Below are 13,897 nucleotides of genomic sequence, written 5' to 3'. Positions count from 1 at the left end.
CAGTCATCGATTTCATCTAACACCCTACTGCTAATTTTCTGTTGTTCTTCAAATCAACAGGCAACGCTACAGATGTCAAGTCAAGGACAACACCAGCGGCTGATTTTAGTGGTGAAAAATGGTGCCAATCAACTTGTATATACTGTATGAGGAATAGAGGGGAAGACAACAGTTTGAGCAGTTTGGATTTGAATGTGAAGAAAATCTCTTTGGTAAGAACATGAGTCTGTTGGAGAGGAGTCACATCAACTAATCCAGCTAACTATTATCCTGCTAACTTTATTAGTCTTTGAGAGACATTTTTCTTCATGTTTTTGCACTTTCAAATTTGAGCAATTATTTCTTCCATAAGGTTAAATAATTGTTTCTTAGACAAATTCTACTGTACGAAAAACACACAATGCCAGTTTCATAATCCTCTGCAGACATCAGAACATGGTAATTCAGCGAGACAGATTAAGTTCGTATCCAAGATGGCGTAGCAGTCAGACATCTTTTGTCCTCTTCTTGTCATACACACACATTATTTTTTTTTAAATAAAAAAAATCTTAACCTCAACATACTCTCCTGCAATCCGCCTCACCCAATGTGGTATGGATCTGCTATTTTCTTTACTTTTGAACTGGAACCACTGCTAGCGGTCATCAGCTACCTTTAGCCCGGACAACTCACGCCAGTCTGCACAGCGCGATACAAACCAGAGCAAATCGGACGTATTTTTATCCATATCTCCGGATTCCTACCGCAAGCTTTTCACATGGATCATCGCAGCTAGCTAGCTGCTATCAGAGTGGCCACTCCTGCCTAACGTCTCTGTCCCAAAGCAAGAACCAATTAGCCTGGAGCAAGCCTTTGCTAGGCCCATCTCCCGGCTAGCCGAAGAGGTCCATCAGCCACTCCTTGGGCTTCAATGCCTATTTTTCCAATTGGCCTGGACCCCTTTTAATGCTGACACGGAACCCCGCCGACCCAACACAACTGGACTACTAACATAAAACCCAGTGACGGCCCACCACTGGGTTTTATGTCAGTAGTCCAGTTTTATGGGTTTTATGTCAGTAGTCCAGGCATTTTTTTAAAATATATTTTCCCACAAATATGTATTAAATTATTCCCCAGAGTAAGAGTTACACTCTTCATTTCATAGCTTTCCTCTTGGTTGCACTGCTTCCAGCCCCAGGTTGAGATTTGGAGGGCTGGTCTTTATGTTAGATCTTTTTTCCAATCATATTCATCCATCATGTGTTGCCAGGGGTTTAAAATCTGCCCTCAGGCCTTCAGAATCAACAGTGCGGGCGCTTGTAGCTTAAAGTGAATGGTAATTAAAATTCAGTGTCAACCAATCAGCTTTAGAGTTGGCTATTGTACGCCTGCTGGCTGGCTCCAGTGTTACACAGGAGCCAGCTAGCAGGCGTAGTGCATGCACGTCTTTTGATTGGATTCTTATCTTATATGGGCAGGTCTATGCAGAACCTGAGAACCTCAGAACTAGGAAACTGAATTTGATAAATTAATTCGCGTTCTACTAAGCTGTTTTTTCAACCCACAATGGCAGAAGGAGGAGAAGATATCGATTTGGTCGAGGATATAATTATAACGCCATTCTCAAGACAAACTTTTCAAGAAAAGTTAGACATTGTCAGGAGAGGTTGCCCGACGCCGACGCTACAAAGCCTGTCACAGGCGGGAAAGGGGTTCGTTCGCCACTTTCAAAGTTCCAACTACGAGCGCTATCAATGGCTCACAGGCTCCGAGAAGCACTGCAAACCGTACTGCTGGGAATGCCTATTATTTGCAAGTGATCGATTGTGTTTGGAGCCACACTGGCTTTGCAAACTTGAGTTGTCTAACCAAGGCAGCAACGAGACACCAAAGTACGGCTGGGCACTTACAAGCAATGGTGCTTTTGAAAACTTTTGGGGACACCCGATTGGATCTACAGCTCAACGAACAAGCGTGCAGGGCAATGGAGCTGCACAATGAAAAAGGTATTGTACTCTTCCCCTGCAATTCTCTGAATAAAAATGTCAATTTCAAGGTGACGCAACGCCTGGTTATACTGCGTTTCTGTCTAAATGTATAGTGTCTAGAGCCATGGCATCATAATGATGAGGTGGATTAATTTGGGTGGGACTGTGTAGGACCTCACTGAAGGCCCAGGCCCCAGGCACGCCACTGATAAAACCCCCTCGGACTAATTTCAACTGGCTCTTCCGTCGCTAAGTCCCCAGAATGCCCATCTGCTAGCCGCGGCCCACTAGCTGTCTAAAGCATATCAGACTGTTAGCTGAAGAGGCCCATCGGACAAATTCTTTGGGCACTATACCTGTTTTGCCAATTGGCCTGGAACCTTTTCCCACACGGAGCCCTGCTGATCCATGACAACTGATCTGCCGACGTAACAGCACAAGGGGGCTACAACAAACATCTTCCTTCGAGACGTCCCTCTAAGGCCTTTCTACTAGCCCCGGCCCGCTAGCTGTCTGAAACGCTGTGTCTCCGGCCCGCCGAGCTACACACTGGACCCCTATGATCACTCGGCTACGCATGCCTCTCCATAATGTCAATACGCCTTGTCCATTGCTGCTTTGGTTAGTAATTGCCGTATTTCACTGTAGAGCCTCTAGCCCTGCTCAATATGCCCTAGTTAACCCTTTAGTTCCACCTCCCACACAAGCGGTGACCTCACCTGGTTTGAATGATGTTTCTAGAGACAATATATCTCTCATCGTCACTCAATGCATAGGTTTACCTCCACTGTATTCACATCCTACCATACTTTTGTCTGTACATTATGCATATTCAAGTCTATTCTACCGTGCCCAGAAACCTGCTCCTTTTACTCTCTGTTCCGAACATACTAGACGACCAGTTCTTGTAGCCTTTAGCCGTACCCATATCCTACTCTGTTCCTCTGGTGATGTAGAGGTTAATCCAGGCCCTGCAGTACCTAGCTCCACTCCCATTCCCCAGGTGCTCTCATTTGTTGACTTCTGTAACCGTAAAAGTTTGTTTTATTCACTGCTTTAGCACACTCTGCCAACCCGGATGTCCTAGCAGTGTCTGAATCCTGGTTTAGGAAGACCACCAAAAACCCTGACATTTCCACCCCCAACTATAACATTTTCCGCCAAGATAGAACTGCCAAAGGGGGCAGAGTTGCAAACTACTGCAGAGAAAGCCTGCAGAGTTCTGTCTTAATATCCAGGTCTGTGCACAAACAATTTGAGCTTTTACTTTTAAAAATCCACCTTTCCAGAAACAAGTCTCTCACCGTTGCCGCTTGCTATAGACCACCTTCTGCCCCCAGCTGTGTCCTGGACACCATATGTGAATTGATTGCCCCCCATCGATCTTCAGAACTCGTGCTGTTAGGTGACCTAAACTGGGACATGCTTAACACCCCAGCCATCCTACAATCTAAGCTTGATGCCCTCAATCTCACACAAATGATCAATGAACCTACCAGGTACAAACCCAAATCCGTAAACACGAGCACCCTCATAGATATCATCCTAACCAACCTGCCCTCCAAATACACCTATGCTGTCTTCAACTAGGATCTAAGCGATCACTTCCTCATTATCTGCGTCTGAAATGGGTCTGTGGTCAAAAGACCACCCCTCATCTCTGTCAAATGCTCCCTAAAACACTTCAGCGACCTGGCCCGGTTATTCTGGAAGGATATTGACCTCATTCCGTCAGTAGAGGATGCCTGGTTATTCTTTAAAAAGTGCATTCCTCACCATCTTAAATAAGCATGCCCCATTCAAAAATAATTTAACCAGGAACAGATATAGGCCTTGGTTCACTCCGGACTTGACTGCCCTTGACCAGCTCAAAAACATCCTGTGGCGTACTGCATTGGCATCAAATAGCCCCTGTGATATTCAACTTTTCAGGGAAGTTAAGAACCAATATACACAGGCAGTTTGAAAAAGTTAGCCTTTGTTTTCCTAACAGAAATTTGCATCCTGTAGCACAAACTCCAAAAAGTTCTGGGACACTGTAAAGTCCATGGAGAATAAGAGCACCTCCACCCAGCTGCCCACTGCACTGAGGCTAGGAAACACTGTCACCACCAACAAATCCACGATAATTGAGAATTTCAATAAGCATTTTTTCACTGCTGTCCATGCTTTCCACCTGGCTACCCATACTCCAGTCAACAGCCCTGCACCCCCCACAGCAACTTGCCCAAGCCTCCCCATTTCTCCACCCAAATCCAGATAGCGGATGTTCTGAAAAAGCTGCAAAATCTGGACCACTACAAATCAGCCGGGCTAGAGAATCTGGACCCTCTCTTTCTAAAATTATCCGCCAAAATTGTTGCAACCCCCATTACTAGCCTGTTCAACCTCTTTCATATCGTCTGAGATCCCCAAAGATTGGAAAGCTGCAGCGGTCATCTCCCTCTTCAAAAGGGGGAGACACTCCAGACCCAAACTGCTACAGACCTATATCTATCCTACCCTGCCTTTCTAAGGTCTTCGAAAGCCAAGTAATCAAACAGATAAACCAATTCGAACCCAATCGTACCTTCTCCGCTATGCAATCTGGTTTCCGAGCTGGCCATGGGTGCACCTCAGCCACGCTCAAGGTCCTAAACGATATCATAACCCCCATCGATAAGAGACAATACTGTGCAGCTGTACTCATCGACCTGGCCAAGGCTTTCGACTCTGTCAATCACCACATTCTTACCGGCAGACTCAACAGCCTTGGTTTCTCAAATGACTGCCTCGTCTGGTTCACCAACTACTTCCCTGACAGAGTTCAGCGTGTCAAATCGGAGGGGCTGTTGTCCGGACCTCTGGCAGTCTCTATGGTGGTGCCACAGGGTTCAATCCCCGGGCCGACTCTGATCCACCTCTACGCAGAGGACACCATTCTGTATACAGCTGGCCCTTCTTTGGACACTGTGTTAACCAACCTCCAGACGAGCTTCAATGCCATACAACTCTCCTTCTGTGGCCTCAAACTGCAAGTAAAACTAAATGCATGCTCTTCACCCGATCGCTGCCCACACCTGCCCGCCCATCTAGCATCACTAGTCTGGACGGTTCGGACTTCTATAAATACCTAGGTGTCTGGTTAGACTGTAAACTCTCCTTCCAGACTCTCATTAAGCATCTCCAATCCAAAATTAAATATAGAATTGGCTTCCTATTTCGCAACAAAGACTCCTTCACTCATGCTGCCAAACATACCCTTGTAAAACTGACTATCCTACCGATCCTTGACTTCGGCGATGTAATTTACAAAATAGCCTCCAACATTCTACTCAGCAAATTGGATGCAGTCTATCACAGTGCCATCCGTTTTGGCATCAGAGCCCCATATACTACCCACCACCGCAACCTGTATGCGCTCGTTGGCTGGCCCTCGCTTCATATTCGTCGCTAAATCCACTGGCTCAAGGTCATCTTTAAGTCTTTGCTAGGTAAAGCCCCACTTTATCTCAGCTCACTGGTCACCATAGCAGCACCCACCCGTAGCACGTGCTCCAGCAGGTATATTTCACTGGTCACCCCCAAAGCCAATTCTTACTTTGGCCACCTTTCCTTCCAGTTCTCTGATGCCAATGACTGGAATGAACTGCAAAAATCACTGAAGCTGGAGACTCATATCTCCCTCACTAGCTTTAAGCACCAGCTGTCAGAGCAGCTCACAGATCACTGCACATAGCCCATCTGTAGATAGCCCTTCAAACTTCTTCATCCCCATTCTGCGTTTATTTATCTAGCTCCTTTGCACACCAGTATCTCTACTTGCACATTCATCTTCTGCACAGCTACCATTCCAGTGTTTAATTGCTATATTGTAATTACTTCGCCACCATGGCCAATTTATTGCCTTTACCTCCCTTATTTGCACACACTGGCCTGTATATAGACTTTTTCTACTGTATGTTTGTTTATTCCATGTGTAACTGTGTTGTTGTATGTGTCGAACTGCTTTGCTTTATCTTGGCCAGTAAATGATAACTTGTTCTCAACTAGCCTACCTGGTTAAATTAAGGTGAAATTAAAAAAATATATTTTTTAAAGTTCACTTCTTGAAGGACTGAAGTATAGAGCAAAACAGAAAAAGTATTAAAAGCATTTACTGCTACTTGACTGCATGATTATGGTGCATTGGGCATGACCTATACTAACAGTGCAGTTGCTTGTGGTACAAACAAAAATAGAATCTTATTCTAGTTCCGTGGTACACAGATCATAGTTATCAGCATCATATGGTTGGCAAAACTGCCCCATAGGATAGGGCCCTGGTCAAAATGAGTGCACTATATAGGGAATAGGTTGCGATTTGGGATATACCCATTGTCTTCGCCAGTTACAATGGAGGGTCAAGGCTGGGTAGGTAGTCACCCACCCCACCACTACTTAGAGATACCTCATGACAATACTTTGTTTTTTTTGCTAGGTAGCGTTAGTCTGCTGTACCTGCACCAAAACACCTGTATTTTTCATGTTTCCAGCACTTATTTCCATGACTGATAAAAACTCATTGTCATTCTCCCTCGTCTCTCTGTAGCAGGCATATAATGAACAATATGCTTGGAACGAATCGCAATATATATAGAATCTTGAGAATCGCAATACATTTGGTATCGGCAGTTAAGTATCGATTTAATATCGTATTGCAAGGTCTCTGGCAATTCCCAGTCCTATCCACCACCCATTCCTTAGTAATACGATTTCACAAAGGTAAATACTTGTAATAGTTTGGCCCTCATCACCCATCCCATTCCCCTGCAATGTTCAAGAATAAATGTTCTTCTCATCTCTGACTGAGGCAGATCTACTAGTTTCACTGCCTGCACTCAGTGAACACACACACACACACACACAATAAATTATTATCCTTCAAGACCACTTCCAAGTGAGAGGTAATAGGGTCTTCGTAATTAGGGTATGGAGCAGGTCTTTATTTGGCAGGTACTTGTATACCTACCCTACCTGCCAAATAAGGGAGGATTAACATAACACTAGTTTATTGGTCTTGGTGTTCTACCTTGAACCGACAACACTGTCTGAAATAGGTTATGAAAACAGGCCTAATGAGCATTTAGGCTAGTCCGCTGGCGCCATCTACAACAGACCGTCAGTTAACGACATGCTCAAAAGCTAGACAGAATGAGAACACGAGGTCAGGGATACTTACATAATCCCCCCCCCCCCCCCTTGGGTTGTGCCGTGGCGGAGATCTTTGTGGGCTATACTCGGCCTTGTCTCAGGATGGTAAGTTGGTGGTTGAAGATATCCCTCTAGTGGTGTGGGGGCTGTGCTTTGGTTAAAGTGGGTGGGGTTATATTATTCCTGTTTGGCCCTCTCCGGGGGTATCATCGGATGGGGCCACAGTGTCTCCTGACCCCCCCCCGTCTCAGCCTACAGTATTTATGCTGCAGTAGTTTGTGTGTCGGGGGGCTAGGGTCAGTTTGTTATATCTGGAGTACTTCTCCTGTCTTATCCGGTGTCCTGTGTGAATTTAAGTATGCTCTCTCTAATTATTTTTCTTTCTCTCGGAGGACCTGAGCCCTAGGACCATGCCTCAGGACTACCTGGCATGATGACTCCTTGCTGTCCCCAGTCCACCTGGCGGTGCTGCTGCTCCAGTTTCAACTGTTCTGCCTGCGGCTATGGAATCCTGACCTGTTCACCGGACGTGCTACCTGTCCCAGACCTATTATTTGACCATACTGGTCATTTATGAACATTTGAATATCTTGGCTATGTTCTGTTATAATGCTTCATAGGAGTAAGATCCATGACAAATCCTACATGACAGACAGTAATCCGGCTCCTTTACTTGGGTAATAGATCGGCTTTAGATCCATGTATAGGCTACTCCATCCATAGGCATATCTTCTCTATTAGTCCTCTAATGAGAGTTCAGCTTGGCCATGAATCATTGTAGCCTGAATGTGGATTGTTTCAAGAGACTTGAAAAAGACCAAAAGAATCCTATATAAGAGCCCATACAGCAGAGCAAACAGATTAAAGTGTGGGTGGAGTGGGTTTAGGGGGTGATAAAACAATGTTGTAGTGCACTGACCGACATGGACAGGTGTGTGTGTGTGTTTACCACAGCCTCAAAAGAAAAGATCTGCCGACTTCAATATCGGGCCATTTACACTAGGAAGCTGCATCGCACGGTGAAACATCGGAAGCCATTCAATTTTAATGAAGGAAAGCGAGAGAAGCGAATGGATCATTGAGCGATGCGAGCATGGGCGAGGGAGCTGACAGGGCAGGACTAAAGTTGGGGAAAGCTGAACTTTATTCCAATCTTCCACGATATTGCAACGTGTGTGACCAATCAAAGCTCACCATAGCTTCCAACTCCTACATGATTGGCTGACAATGGCTGTTGATAGGTAGCACTACATAGCTTGCTAAAACCCACAAGGGTGAGGATAGAGTGGCTAGGCGGCACCAAGGTCCAGTTTGTATAGACGCCTTTAGGTGTGGACCCCAGCAACGAAAATCAAAAGGTATGACATGCAGTATTCTCCCAAGTAATAAAGGCTACCATCCTATTGTTAGGCCCGTTCCCCTGGCCTCCGGTCCTGGATGTTGAGCTATTGGGTGACATGTTCTAAGGGTAACGTGATCTATCATTTAGTAATAAAGTATTCTGCTCTGGGCGCCAATGTGCTGGCCGGGCTCTCCAGTTTCACAACCTTAAAAGGTCCCGCATAGTCAAAATGATATTTTCCATGAAATTGGATGATACAAGATCAAAGTATGAAAAATGTCCGTTGCTTCTTCATTGATAAGGTTTGATCATAAAGTTACTGGTCCCCTCCTGTGTCAAACATGTTAAATGTAATTTTGCAGACACTCTTATCCAGAGCAACCCAGAGAGCCATGAGGGTTAAGTGCCTTGCTCAAGGGCACACTGACAGATTATTTTTATCTAGCGACCTTTCGGTTAGTGGTCCAAAACTCAAACGCTAGGCTACCTGCCACGCCACTTGGATTCAGGAGGTGGGAATATCATTGGGATTTTATGACATCACAAAATCCAAATACGCCAATGATAACATCTTATTCTCTTAAACAATTGAAATAAGTACTGCCTTCACAGAAGGCGTGTTCGCAGAGGGGAGTGTTTTACATAGCTAGGTAGCAAGTCTACTAGTGCAAAAATTTTACTGCAGCGTGTCTGAAAATTTTATTACAGGTTTCCCCTATTTATCAAAGGCAAATATACTTACAGGATTCTGCGTTCATCCGTGTCTGGTTTTAGCTAGTAACTGTCTAGCTACCGTAGGTCTTCAGCCAGCATTGAACAAAAAGTGGGGAAGGGTTGCCCAAAACTTTGACGAAGTTGTCATGTTATTACGTCAGACATGCCAAACGGAAGAATCATTCAAACTTCATAGTCATGATATATATATATAGATAGATATATTTTGTAATGAAAAGTAACCAGACCTCACCCTGTCAAGTTTCACCTGAAATTGACCAAGATGAGTACGCTAGCTTGATAAACATAGCTGACAATTCCATTTGGACTAGCTAGCTATATTGGTGTTGGTACAATAACCAAACAGGTGGATATAGGGCTGTGACGGTCTTGGAATTTGAGGTTATGGTAACTAGCCAGGCCAATGTACAGGCCACTGACGTAACCGTATACAAATTTAGAAATGTCAGATTGGAGACGATTGTCACAACTTAACGCATAGGCAGGCTATCAGACACAGAATAAAATTGCAATTTCACTATTGCATTACATTAGTGGTTTTTCCTTTTCCTATGTGTCCATTTTGTTTATATGCGTGTTACTGTTGTCTTAGGCCTATAAGGCCCCATGTAAAAAAATGTTTTTTTTAAAGAGGTCACAATTCTGTTTGTACACTTGTTCACAAGACTATGAGTCTTTGATTTACACAACATGCCTACCACTGTTAAGATGCTAAATATTTTTTGTGAAATAATCAAGAAATGACAAAAAAAAAAAGAAAACTATTCACCCCCCAAAAGTCAATATGTCGTAAAGACACCTTTTGCAGCAATTACAGCTGCAAGTCTCTTGGGGCATATCTCTAGAAGCTTGGCACATCTAGCCACTGGGATTTTTGCCCATTCTTCAAGGCAAAACTGCTCCAGCTCCTTCAAGTTGGATGGGTTCCACTGGTGTACAGCAATCTATAAATCATACCACAGATTCTCAATTGGATTGAGGTCTGGGCTTTGACTAGGCCATTCCAAGACATTTAAATGTTTCCCTTTAAACCACTCAAATGTTTCTTTAGCAGTATGCTTAGGGTCATTGTCCTGTTGGAAGGTGAACCTCCGTTCCAGTCTCGAATCTCTGGAAGACTGAAGCAGGTGTCCCTCAAGAATGTCCCTGTATTTAGCGCCATCCATCATTCCTTCAATTCTGACCAGTTCCCCAGTCCCTGCCATTGAAAAACATCCCCACATGGGTGTTCTCGGGTGATGAGAAGTGTTGGGTTTGCGCCAGAAGTACAATTTTCCTTGATGGCCAAAAGGCTAAATCTTTGTCTCATCTGACCAGAGTACATTCTTCCATATGTTAGGGGAGTCTCCCACATGCCTTTTGGCGAACACCAAACATGTTAGCTTATTTTTTTATTTAAGCAACGGAGATAGGAGTTTTGAAGCTCCTTCGGGGTTATCGTTAGTCTCTTTGTTGCCTCTCTGATTAATGCCCTCCTTGCCTGGTCCGAGAGTTTTGGTGGACGGCTATCTCTTGGCAGTTTTGTTGTGGTGCCATATTCTTTCCATTTTTTAATAATGGATTTAATTGTGTTCTGTGGGATGTTCAAAGTTTCAGAGATTTTTTTTATAACCCAACCCTGATCTGTACTTCTCCACAACTTTGTCCCTGACCTGTTTGGAGAGCTCCTTGGTCTTCATGGTGCCGCTTCCTTGGTTGTGCACCTTGCTCAGTGGTGTTGCAGACTCTGGGGTCTTTCAGAACAGGTGTATATATACACACACTAAGATCACGTGAAAGATCATGTGACACTTAAAGTCCACCTGTGTGCAATCGTAGGAAAAACAACATAACATAGGAACAACTCCAAGGAGGATGAATACTTTTGCAAGGCACTGTATCTATTCACACGAACTCCAATGTATTTTTCCAAATTTCCCAAAATATTAGCATAACGTCCCAAACCCGCTGCTGCGGTCATTTGATGGCAATGGCATATGTTCTTCAAAGAGAGGACGCTGTAATGAGAAATAGTCTAAGCTGCTGAAAATAGTCCATTACAAGATTAAATCATGACAGGAGCATTCGATTCTTAAAGAGATGAGTCCTGACAGGCTACTTTAGGAAACTTTCTGAATGGACATATAATTAAATAAAGGTTAAATAAAAAAATATAGGCCTATAGAGAGAATCAGCAAACTCCTACACACCCGTAAATGGACCAGTCAATCAAAGCCAACAGAGTATGACAACAGCAAATATTTATCCTTTCCTTAAAACCCCAAAAATGAAATTAGGTTATAAAAAAAAATATTGACAAGGAAAGTATGAAGGGGAGAGAGACGGCTATGCGATTGTCAATTTCATATTATCATTAAAATAGAAACCAATACACATCCATAGCCTATTTATCCGTGTTGATTAGCCTATAAATTAAGAAAATACTTATATTATACCATACCAGTTTGGAGAGGATTGGCACATTGTCTGTTTGACACAATAATGGCACATTATTAGGCCTCAGCGAGAACAACCTTGTCGACTGCTGTTGAATAATTCATGAATAGTCAGACACATCCAACCTTCATTAAAAATACCAATTTATTTATTTAGTAGCAATAAAAATATGTATTTTATAAAAGAAAGTCCACACAAGTGCCATAGCCTATAGGCTTGTGCTTCTACAACACCTCACATCTAGTGGTTTAGCTGCTTGAGCATCAAACGATAGTTGGAGAGCACAGTTGTAGATGGTTTAATAGACTAAGTAAGCAAAACAATTGCTTATAATCATTAGTAAACACTCACGCTATTAGGTCAAGTTTATCTACATGATAATAAGAGTTAACATGTGATTTTTCCAAAATGTCACCTAGGCCTATTTTAAACAGTTTGACCGTTGTTTTCATGACGGTCTTCATTCATTACAGTCAGTTACACAGTTATTCAATTACCATCACAGCCCTAGTTGGATAAACAAAATAATTTGTGAAACAACGATTTGATGCATGACAGGTTTTTGTTGTTGCTTTGCGTATTAGCTCATTTGTTTGAGCATCTCACTGCAACACCTTCCATGCTTGACATAGGTGTTTTCAAAGAACTGTCAGTCAAGGTGAGCTCCCTGCCCACTCAGTCCGTCTTTTCAGACTTCCTGGTTGTTTGACATGAGAATTTTTTTTAATAAATGCAAAAAAAAAAAAAAAAAAAATTTATTTTGTATATTGTGGCTACTGTTTTAACCACTCAAAATACAATTTTACATGGGAATCGGAATGACTGTTCGGTACCTTTAGGTCCCAAATGGCACCCTATTCCCAGCTCTGGTGAAAAAATGTGCACTATCTGGGTGCCATTTGAGACGTTACTAACCTCTCCAAAGGCGAACCTTTTACTTGAAACCTTATGTGCGGGGAATTAAGACCGTTTGATCAGATATACCAATGATATCATGTCAATGGACTGTTACTTGAGAATGAAGGCAATAGGCTAAGTGACAGTGATGGACTGCAAGGGAGAATAGGCTACAATAGGCAATCAATGGGGAGCAGGGCATGTTTTTTTGTTTTGTTTTACACTGATGTGCAACGTTAATTGATTAATTGTTAGCACAGATGAACAAAATTAACATCCCAAAAAAATAATGCATTATAAAACGGGGAAGGAATTGTCGAAACATTTAAAATTAGTAATTTGGTGAGTGGAAAAACATGCAATGAAATGAACTTACCACTGGCACCCTTGTTGAATTTTAAACGATGTGACAATTAGCCTATGGATGACGTCTTCGAATATTCTGAGGGAAAAGTTGTCATTCGCTAATTCTTTAAGCACTCGTGTTTGCGAGAGAAATCAGACGATACGATGTTTGAACATCAATTTTCTTTAGAATTTGTCAACTGTCCATACGTTCTGATGCTTTATTCTCTAAACCCTTAAATAATCACCTAAAACGCTGTTTATATTACAAAAGTAAATAGGAACGCTGTCCGGAGAGAAACAAACGCCGCTGACAATTCCGAATGGTCTTGCTCAAGTGCAAACTCTCATTGTATGTATAGAAACGTACGCTCGCCTGCTTTGCAAACTTATCCGCAGTTGCCTTGTGCTAGTAGCTTCCGCACGACGTGAACCTATTCTTAAAGGACGAGACCCATCCGGGCATGGTCTAAAGTAGCCCTTGATCATGACTCTCAGGGCGCCTTTACGTACACTACATGGCCAAAAGTATGTGGACACCCCTTCAAATGAGTGGATTCGGCTATTTAAGCCACAGCAGTTGCTTTCAGGTGTATAACATCGAGCACACAGCCATGCATTCCCCAAAGCCAAACATTGGCAGTAGAATGGACAATACTAAAGAGCTCAGTGACTTTCAATGTGGCACAGTCATAGGATGCCACCTTTCCAATAAGTCCGTTCTTCTAGAGCTGCCCCGGTCAACTGTAAGTGCTGTTATTGTATAGTGGAAACGTCTTGGAGCAACAACCGTCAACTGTAAGTGCTGTTATTGTGAAGTGGAAATGTCTTGGAGCAACAATGGTCAACTGTAAGTGCTGTTATTGTGAAGTGGAAATGTCTTGGAGCAACAACGGTCAGCTGTGAAATGGTAGGCCGCATAAACTCACAGAAGTGGACCACCGAGTGCTGAAGTGCGTAACGTGTAAAAATCGTCTCTCCCTGGCTGCAACACTCACT

The 13,897-nt window shown here is 43.3% G+C and overlaps 1 protein-coding gene across 13 annotated transcripts in view; it reads right to left on the bottom strand.

The window, feature by feature from the left end:
* The window catches only part of svila (supervillin a), a 162,865-nt gene extending 149,219 nt beyond the window's left edge, over positions 1-13,646 (bottom strand). For 8 of the 13 annotated variants that reach the window (XM_090189830.1, XM_090189832.1, XM_090189836.1 and 5 more), the window contains exon 1: positions 12,930-13,646. The gene's annotated coding sequence lies outside the window, so the exon portion shown is untranslated. The remainder of the gene's footprint in view (positions 1-12,929) is intronic. The other 5 variants (XM_036935274.2, XM_090189816.1, XM_090189847.1 and 2 more) reach the window with 1 other exon arrangement.
* Positions 13,647-13,897: the final 251 nt, after the last annotated feature.

The sequence above is a fragment of the Oncorhynchus mykiss genome, chromosome 11 (assembly GCF_057628025.1).
Source record: "Oncorhynchus mykiss isolate SJ-2025 chromosome 11, ASM5762802v1, whole genome shotgun sequence".
NCBI classification, from domain to species: domain Eukaryota; kingdom Metazoa; phylum Chordata; class Actinopteri; order Salmoniformes; family Salmonidae; genus Oncorhynchus; species Oncorhynchus mykiss.
The sequence above is the reverse complement of the archived record's forward strand: the minus strand, read 5'-3'. Positions and strand labels throughout refer to the sequence as shown.